This window comes from Bemisia tabaci, unplaced genomic scaffold, assembly GCF_918797505.1.
Source record: "Bemisia tabaci unplaced genomic scaffold, PGI_BMITA_v3".
Classification (NCBI taxonomy): Eukaryota; Metazoa; Arthropoda; class Insecta; order Hemiptera; family Aleyrodidae; genus Bemisia; species Bemisia tabaci.
This window is the reverse complement of record NW_027311802.1, coordinates 3,057-13,089: the sequence shown is the minus strand read 5'-3', so window position 1 is coordinate 13,089 and position 10,033 is coordinate 3,057.

Genomic DNA, 10,033 nt, shown 5'->3' with positions numbered 1-10,033 from the left:
GAAAAACGGTCTCAAACTCGAGAAACTGGAAAAAACGGCCTTTTCTCCAGCTCCCCAGTCATAATTTACATCCTGGTCACTTAACAGGTTAGATCGTTAAGCAGTATACAAGGTATAACAACTAAGTGACGACAAACTTCCAGGGGTTTTTCCATGGCTCAAAACAAGCAGAAAAGTCCCGTACCAAAATCCTCTACGATGCGTGGTTCTCGAGTTTCGGGGAGTTCAATTTTTGAAAAAAAATACCGCACGTGTTCAGATAAGACGTCACAGTGGCTGTCCTAATTGTCGGAACCGAAAAAGATTGTGGTTTCGTAAAGTGCTCATCAATAGCTTAACAAAAGGTATTTTCGTTTTTTTTTTCGTAAAACCCCTCTTAAGGGAGTTATTGACCGTAAAAAAATACCGTATTACCGCACGTCGCAAATAAAGTTGGTCAGGACGTACGGTAAAACAGTAGAGGGGAAATGGCGACTTTAAAACACCTGAGATGTCGAAATGTAACCTAACCTAAGTTCAGCGTTGCCGTGTGACCTAACCTAAGTACAGCGTTGCCGTGTGACCTAACCTAACCCAACCCAACCCAACCTAACCTAACCTAACCAAACCTAACCTAACCTAACCTAAGTCCATTTCAGTCGCGGGTTGCGTGCCTCGCCGACCTAAGGTGCAGATATGCGGGTTGCATACCTTACGGACGGGAAGCGTCCTATGTTGGTCGCGCACCTCGCCGACGATCAGCGATAATTTGTGATGTGCATTCCTCACGAACCCATGAAATGCGGGTTGCATACCTTACGGACTGGAGGCGTTCTCATGTTGGTCGCGCACCTCGCCGGTGGTCAGGGATAATTTGTGAATCGCAGTCCTTACGATCCTCCTGAAATGCGGGTTGCATACCTTACGGGAGTAAGGCGTTAACATGCGGGTTGCATACCTTACGGAAGTAAGGCGCTAATACGCGGGTTGCATACCTTACGAGAGTACGGCGTTTACCTAGTCTAACCTCTACACCCCCCTCAAATGGATGACGTCATCCCACCCGCACTTTGATGTTCCCGCGCCGATTCAGGTGATCCTCTGTCAACTCCTCCTCCGGCCGCCGTTCAGGGTGCGACCAAGTTTAAACCGGCGTGGCCCGCTTCGCGATTTATCGATTGATCTGTCATTTAAACCTATGAAAAAAGATCGATTATCAGGGTGCTCGCAGCGAACACCTTAATAATCGATTCTTTACCATAGCTTCAAATGGCGAGATATCGACAATCGATCATTCACGCCACGCCACCGGTTTAAACCTGCATCAAAGGCGCAGAGCCGCGCTCGGATCGAACGCTGTCCGAACGAGTCTGAGCCTGCCGGGACAAGTCTGAACCGGTTCGGGTCTCTTTTCCTTCGAGCGACCGGGAACAAGTTCCGAACCTGCCCGACGTTGCCACCTCGTGACTCCTTCATCTCTGCGACGTTGCCGCTCCGTTCAGCCCCCCGGGTGTAATTTCACGGTTTTCCTAAATAAATAAAAATTAAGAAAATAAGAAATGAATGAAAAATAAATACAAATAATAAACAAGCAGAAAAATCCAACATGAATAAGTATGTTGGAAAAGCGTGCCGAATAACTAAAATGTTGGACACAAACCTACTATTTTCACGTTTTGTCATTTGCATCAATTGGTACTTTTTGCTAAATTTGGGAGAAAATATTGATTCATGAACGTTGAATGTAAATTGATTTTAAAGATTCCGTCCAATTATCTTGATTTTAAGCTGATATGCCGCATTTCGCACGACCGTGATTTGGGCGAACTGCCGTGCATCGAAATCGCGTTGAGTTAATCTCTTTGGATTTCGAACTGTAACTTCTCTCCTATTCGGCCGATTTTTACAAATGAGGTCTCTTTTTATTTGTACTTTAACGGAAAGTAAGGAAAAACTCGCTAAATAGACGGAAAACAATTTTTGTGAAAATTTGGTGGATCCTGGCGTCACGGTGAATGGTTAATCGGGCGTGGAAGATAATAGGTTCGACGAGGCGACCCTCTCCTCGCCGTCTTTTATTGCCTTGCTCGAAACCTGACACCCAAAGCTATATCGGGAGATAACTGCAGTGGTTTGAGTGGATTTCTGCAGGGGCCACGGTTAGTACATGGTATAAAGAGTCACGAGGCTCATCACAGATTGCACTTGCAGTGCAAGACGCTCATTGGCTAAACAGTTTTGGCGGGAAAGAAGGTTCTAGAGTTGAGTCCTCCGAGCGTAAGAAAGCTTCTATGAGGTTTTTGTCAAATGAAATAATACGGTTTTGACAGGAAAATGTTCTCAAGGGTTCCCAATTAGCAGTTCATTCGGTTTTTTGGTAAGAGACCATCAGGGCTTGACAGTATAATGGTTCGAAGACAAGAAAACGGGTCCGAGGAAAAAAATATTTGGACGGCCCGTTGAATAGCATTGGTTGATCGGTGTGCTGTACCATGGTACATCCGAGTGATTTCAAAAAGCGAGCCCTACTGGCACGCTTGATAGATAAAATGAAAAAAAAGAGAAAATATACTTTTGTGTCTTAATGGACGAGTCGCCGTCCGGGTTCGATTCTTAAGACGGGCGAGTCTATCTTTAAGTTTTTGAAATTTTATTCATGAATTTTAACGGCGTCTTTTTTTTCATTTTATCTATCAAGCGTGCCAGTAGGGCTCGCTTTTTGAAATCACTCGGATGTACCATGGTACAGCACACCGATCAACCAATGCTATTCAACGGGCCGTCCAAATATTTTTTTCCTCGGACCCGTTTTCTTGTCTTCGAACCATTATACTGTCAAGCCCTGATGGTCTTGTAGTGTTCTGCCCGCAGCATCCCTGCTCCCGCCACAAATTTAAAAATTCGGTTGGCACTTCCGATTGCCCCCACCAGTTCCCTGGTGGAGGGAATCGGAACTGCCACCGACCGTTGTTCGTGCCATCCCTTCTTCGCGTCCGTGCGTACCTTCGTCCTTTGTTTTAAAATGTGAGTGTATTTTCTATAAAACCACCCCCTTTGGGGGTGGTCTTATCTTCTTTGATGTGAGGAGCTGTGTCGGCTGGCGGGTCGCTCCGCCAGCAGTAATCGCAGTAGTTTTTTTTTTCATCTTTCTTCCTGCCGGGTTGAGTCAACGTGACTCAACCCTGAATCGCGTTGACTCAACCCCAGAGTCTTCTTTCCCCTAGAGAGTTTTCGACTTTCAGAGTCGAAACCCTTCAACTGGCGCCCAACGTTAAGGCTTTTCCACGTGTGGAAAGCAAAGGATTCACCGATTCTCGGTCTTTAAGTGCTTCTGTGAGTGGTACCGGTGCCCGCGTGCAATCAAGGTTAACTTCGAGATGTCGCCATTTTGATTGTATTTCCTGTGTCATGTTCATCTTTGTGCCTGTTTTGTAGTTAACTACCTCGAGTTAACTCAATGTTCAAGTTTTGAGTGTTTTCGTGAAAATTTCACAAATTTCGTCCTTTTCGGTAACGTGCTTCGAAGTGATACTCGAATCTCATCACTCATCGCTATCATCTCGTTGAGTCACCGGTGACCGATGCAAAGTCGTCATTTCCGGCGGAAACCAATCGTCTCCTCTTCTAACCTACAAAAACAACATAAACATACACACACCTAATCAATACTTAAAATGTTATCAGTGACTTATCGTTTCAGCGGACAATTTGTTTATTTTATTTTCTGTGCAAGTATCTCTCTTGCCATGCATAGTTCTATATTAAAATATTTTGAATCAATTAATCTTTCTCACAATCAACCTTTTTCACAATCAGTCTTATTCACAATCAACCAATCTTTTTCACAATCTTCATTGAGTTATCTCGGGTTAACACATTTTCTACTATTAAGTATTATTATTTATCGAAGTGTTAGTGTTGTCGGAGAAACGTCGCAGCTTATAGCAATCCGGTTCGTCAGCCGATCGAAATGGCAGTTGCGTCGTGGCGCTGTGTTCCTGATTCGTGAAAGCTGGTGTCGTGTGTGTGAGCTGTAGTGTTCTGCCTGCAGCAATCTTGCAGAACCGGAAATTCTTCAACTAGTGGTGTCATGCAGGCTAGCGCTGACATCCCTCCGAGGGTGGACAAGGCGTAACTGGTACTTTCAAACTTAGAGCTTTGGGTACTCCACCGTGGGTGCAACTTCAGGAGTTCTAATTCGTTCGAGCAATGAGCCAGCCACGCTTCTTCGTCAGTCTTCACTTCAACCATTGTATCCTGTTTGTCATCACTGGACCTCATCTTCTAATATTGGGGAATTCTTCCTTTCTTCTGTTCCAGCGTCTGTCAACGTTCCAGTCTCCTGTCTTCAGTGTTCCGGCAAAACTGTCAGTACTTGGTATTGTTAAACATTCTGGTACATTTTATTTCATATCATTCTAGCATACTTGAAGAAACGTCAATCATCTCTATTCACATCACTTGTATTTTATTTTACTACCGATTCACATCCTAATCTGACCATGTCTTGTAACGAAGGTTACAACACCCGTAACAAGGGATCCCGTCGAGAACCTCTCTTCAGAGGAAGGTCTTCTCGTCCCAGGGGTCGTGGTAGATCAGTTCCTCCTGCTAATTTCACTGATCCTGGAGTTGGTCATGTGACCGTAGGTACTTCATCAGCGAGATTTAGAGACAATTCAGTTCCACCCCGTTTTCAAAATTTTCCGACGATGGATCAGATTTCGATCCACACCGCATCTTCCATGCATTCTGTTCATTCGCCTGGCGAACGTAATGTTGATAATTCAATTCCTAATGTGTTTGAACACAGAAATGTTCAACATTTGACTCCTCATATTGCTGTCCAAAACGGAGATCAACGTGAATTTCCATCTTACGTACTTCCTGGCACTCCTCTGGTTAACGATCAACTGCCTAGTGGCTTATTATCTGATATATTGCAGGGTATGAGTGACCTGAGGGTTACATTCCAACAGGAATTGTCTTCAATAAGATCTGATTTGCCCAATTTGGTAAGGGCGGAGGTATTCCAGGTATCCCAACCTGTATTCAGGCCTAGCCAGAAATTCTCGCCAATGTCAAACAATATCAACGCCAGTGCGTATCAGAATGTAGTATTGAACTCTGAACCGAGTAGGCCACCGGTTTCAGATCAAGTAGGTTCTAATGCTCCGATGATTCCTTTTTCTCACTATTTTCCTTTATTTGACCAAAATGCAAACGCATCTTCTCATGCAAATTTCATTCCACCTTCATACCTAAGTGCTCAGAATCAATCGTCCATGCCTATCCCTAATCAGGGCTCGCTTCTCAATTCTGTCCCTAGTGAGATATACCATTCTAGTATTCCGAAAACAGAAACCAAGGTTTTTGATTTTAGACCTAAGATTAGTGACTTAAGTGCTTACAATGGAGATAATGAACAACTAAATCCTAAAGAGTTCATAAGCTCACTTGATGATTACTTCCTTGATTTTCGGGTATCTGAGAAAACCAAACTTGCTCAGACCCGTAAACTTTTAACCGGTCCAGCTCAAACCTGGTTTTGGGCAACACAATTTGTTGATTTCTCTGACTTTAAGACGAAATTTCTGAGGCACTTCTGGGGTGAAGAGATTCAGTCAACGGTCAGGCAATCGCTTAACATTCCTGACCAATATAAACAAGAACATGGCTCAATGACAAATTATTTCTTAAAAAAGCTACGAGTGGCTCGTTGCTTAGATACTCCGATTCCTGATAAGGAACTTATCAGGACTATCGTTAGTCACTTTGGCTACCAAGTCAAGTGGGCAATTACCCACTGCAATGCTTCTACTATTGATACTGTCATTGAGAAATTAACGGAACTTGATCAACTTAATTTAAATCGCTTCACAAATACAAAACGTACAAACCAACAACCCAGTTCGGCGAACCACAATACTCAAAATGCTCAATCTAAGAATTTTGTACCAAATCAGGTTAAAGTCAATCAAGTTAGTGTTGATGTTTCGCAACCGCCTCCAAATTTTGAATTACCGGAGGAAAATGATTTAAACTAGATGCGAGCTGGGATATGTCTACGGATATCTCAGCTCAGTCCAACTTTATCAAACGTTTACCATACAAAGATAGGGAGAATATCGGCACATTACAAACATTTAATATCTACAAATTTAAACTTGAGTTAAGCAACCCGGCCAAGACTTCTTCTATTTTATTTTTTACCAGCTATGATTTACCAGAAGGTGTAAAAGTCATTGAGTGTGGATTTGATGACTCTGTGTCTATTTCAAAGGTATCTAAGTGCTCTGCATCGTCTCTATCTGCTCTTCTCGAACATGTTAAATCTTTAGATAATATTGACTATGAGTTTTTGATAATTCACCCCTCTGTTTACTGGATTTTTTCACTCCTGCGGACTCCCCTCACAACTATCAATAATGAAGGTAAACCATTATCTAAAACTGTTTTAAACAATATTTTCCAGAGCATCTTTCAAAAATCAGTGCTTTCATTTTCAGACGAAAAAACCATAATTTTTTGTAGTTTTCTCCAGGATGCTATTCTCAATTTGAACAGTTCAGTGCTTTACCAAGTAAATGAATTTCTGGCATCGAAACTCACAAACTGTAAGAGAAATATTTTCTGGTCAACTCTCGCGAAATGTAAAGACAATCACCATTCTCATCTTAGTGGTACATTCTGTACCTCCGAATTTCAATTGTTATTGAATAAAGCTTTACCGAAAATAAGAGACCAAATTCTTAGCGAAGCTATTGTGTCAATTTGTACTCATCTTGACTCTGAAACTGTGACAACCAATCAGGAGAAACCTCATTTCTTGCTTGATGAACATGAGGAGGGGTCTGCAAGGATGTTTTCAAAAGCCAGATCTCCATACATCAATTGTAAAATTGGGAATCAGCAGATACCGGGTCTTCTCGACACGGGCTCAGAGGTAACAATCATGAGTTTGCATCAATTTGAGATCTTGCAAAGGCAATCCATCCGTAAATTTCCAATATTACCCGCTAATATTACCGTTAAGGGTGTCACAGGAGTTCGGTCCAAGAAGGCCTCATTCCAAACCAAAATTGATGTAGAGATTGGAGGTATGTGGTTTCCATCTCCAATTTTAGTGATTCCTGAAGTAAATATTCCATTCATTCTGGGCATTGACTTCTGTGAACGTTTCAAAGCTCACATCGATTGTAATTTAAAAAATGTAACTTTTCTTGATACTAACACAATTGTGCCTTGGCTGTCGTTTGATTCGGAGCAAGTTGGACTTAATTTTTGTAATGTGGGAGAAAAGTCTAATGTCCTTGTATTTGCGGACAGTCACGGCAAGGATTTAACCCCTTTGCTAGAACCATTGCTACTCAAAAATATCAATCTTGAAATCTCAGCCACACCTGGTGCATCGTTTAATTCGATTGTAGAAAAAGCTAAATCAAAGCTGGATGCTTCATCAACTGAAAAATCAGTTATTGTAATTCTTGCAGGTACAAATGATCTATCCCGTAGTAATTTTGTTTCACAGGTAAAAGCAGCTCTTAATTTAACACCTCTTCAGAAAACAAAGTGTGAAATTATAGTTTGTGATATTTTTCCCAGGTATGATGTGAGAGACCACAGCGCCCTGAGTGCGCCGGTCAATCTTTATCTTCACAATAAACTTAAGCATAATACCAATATCCATTTTTTGAAATCCATTGGAACTCTTAACAGAGGACATTTCACCAGGCATGGTCTTCATTTGAATTATGAGGGCAAGAAAGTATTTGTAAATCTTCTAGCTTCTAAAATTAATGACGTGTTGGATAGCCAATCTAATTTTCGGGACTCCTATAGCTTTCAGTTGTATTGCCCTGAAGTAACTACTGTTGACTCTTTTTCAAACCTTGTCGAGCCTGAATCATCCTTCGAAGAATTTTTTACTTCCACACAACCTCTTAGTATGACACAAAAGGAACCAGTTTACAAAGATTTAACAATAGATAAGATACTACATAAACTTTCGTCAGTTCAGCTGACAGTCGATCAACGTTTGTCTATGGCCAAACTTCTTCTAGAATTCAAGCATGTTTTTTCCGATGAACCAGGCTGTTGCAACTCTTTTGTTGCCAAACTTAGGGTCCATGAAAAAACTCCTTTTGTAAAACGTTCCTATCCAATACCTTTTGCAACTCGTGAAGCGGTCCGCGCTGAAATTGAGCGACTCCTAAAACTCGGTATTATTGAGCGTTCCAGCTCTCCGTATTCTAATCCTATTGTCCCCGTCAAGAAAAAAGATAACTCAGTCAGACTTTGCCTTGATGCGCGTACTCTGAATTCCAAATTAACATCTGATTCAGAATCACCTGAGAACATAGAATCTTTGCTTGCTCGATTTGATAAGCCTCGTTACATAACAACTCTAGATTGCACAGCCAGCTTCATGCAAATTCCATTACATCCTTCCAGTAGAGATTATACTAGTTTTTCATATGAAGGTCGAAATTATCGTTTTACTAGAGTACCCTTCGGCCTAAATGTATCAATGCAATTGTTTATTAAGGCAACAGATACTGTCTTTGGACCAGAAACTGAGGATTTTTTAAGTAGATTTGTTGATGACTTCCGAATAGTGAGTTCTTCCTGGGAAGATCATCTACGTCATCTGAGAGTAGTACTATCATCTTTAGAGCGTTCTGGAATGACTCTAAAATTTAGCAAGTGTTCTTTTCTTCAGGAAGAAGTTGAGTACCTCGGTTTCATTTTGTCTAAAGATGGGATCAAGAAAAATCCAGAGAAAGTTAAGGCTATAATACATTTCCCAGCTCCAAAAAACAAAAAACAATTACAATCTTTCATTGGCTTAGTAAATTTTTATCGAAAATTCCATGCTGAACATTCTAATCTATTGCAACCTCTACTACATTTATTAAAAAAGGATTCTCCTTGGGTGTGGACATCCATGGAGGAAAAAGCGTTTACCTTGATTAAGGAAACTTTTGCAGAAACTGTTGTCTTGTCCTATCCTGATCAGTCCAAACCGTTTTACCTTAACACTGACTGCTCGCAAACAGCCCTCTCTGGGGAGCTGTACCAGCTTGATTCTGATAATAATCGTCGTCCAATATGGTTTTACAGCCGTGTCCTCTCACCCAGTGAGAGAAATTATACTACAACCGAGCAGGAACTTTTGAGTATTGTGGTTTGCTGCGCTAAATTTAGACAATTTATCCTAGGTCGTAAGGTTTATGTTCAAACTGATCATCAGGCACTGGCCTTCTTCAGACAGGCAGTTCTCACTTCGGGGCGGCTAACCCGCTGGTCACTTTTTCTTCAAGAATATGATCTTGATATTAGTCATATTAAAGGTGTTGACAATATAGCTGCAGACACTCTGTCTCGTTTTCCTCCTGAACTCCATCAACTTAGACCAGAATCCAATGAAATTAATGTCTACATTTCTAAAGCCTTTCAGCCAAAGTTAGAGTCCAAAATTCTTAAAGAATTTCCGGAGCATACGTCAAACGATCCAAATCTTGCCCTAATCCTACAGAAATTAAAGTCCAAGGACCCCACAATTTCTAGCCTGTACTTCCAAAATGAAGAGGGAGCTCTATTTTTCAGATCTCCAAAATCAAAGAGAGTTTTGCTCTGTTGCCCAGAAGCACTTGAAATTGAAGTAATACGTTTAGCACATGAATTTTTAGGTCACCTTGGCACAAACAAAGTTTACAATTATTTGAAATATTTTGTTATTTTTCCTAAATTGAGAGTTAAAGTTCATCATTTTATAAGATCTTGTCTTGCATGCCAGCAAAGTAAGCCCATTAACGTCAAGCTTCAGCCTCATCCAATACCTGTTCTAGCTGCTGCCCCATTAGATCAGCTTTCTGTCGATTTGTATGGCCCTCTGCCTCGAGCTTTTGGCTCGTGTCAATATGTTCTGGTTGTTTTAGATGTATGTTCAAAATTCGTTCAACTCATTCCAATCCAAAAAGCTACAGCTGTTATTGTCACACGCAATTTCATTCAAAAATATGTTAACAAAATTGGCAAACCGAAAGTGGTT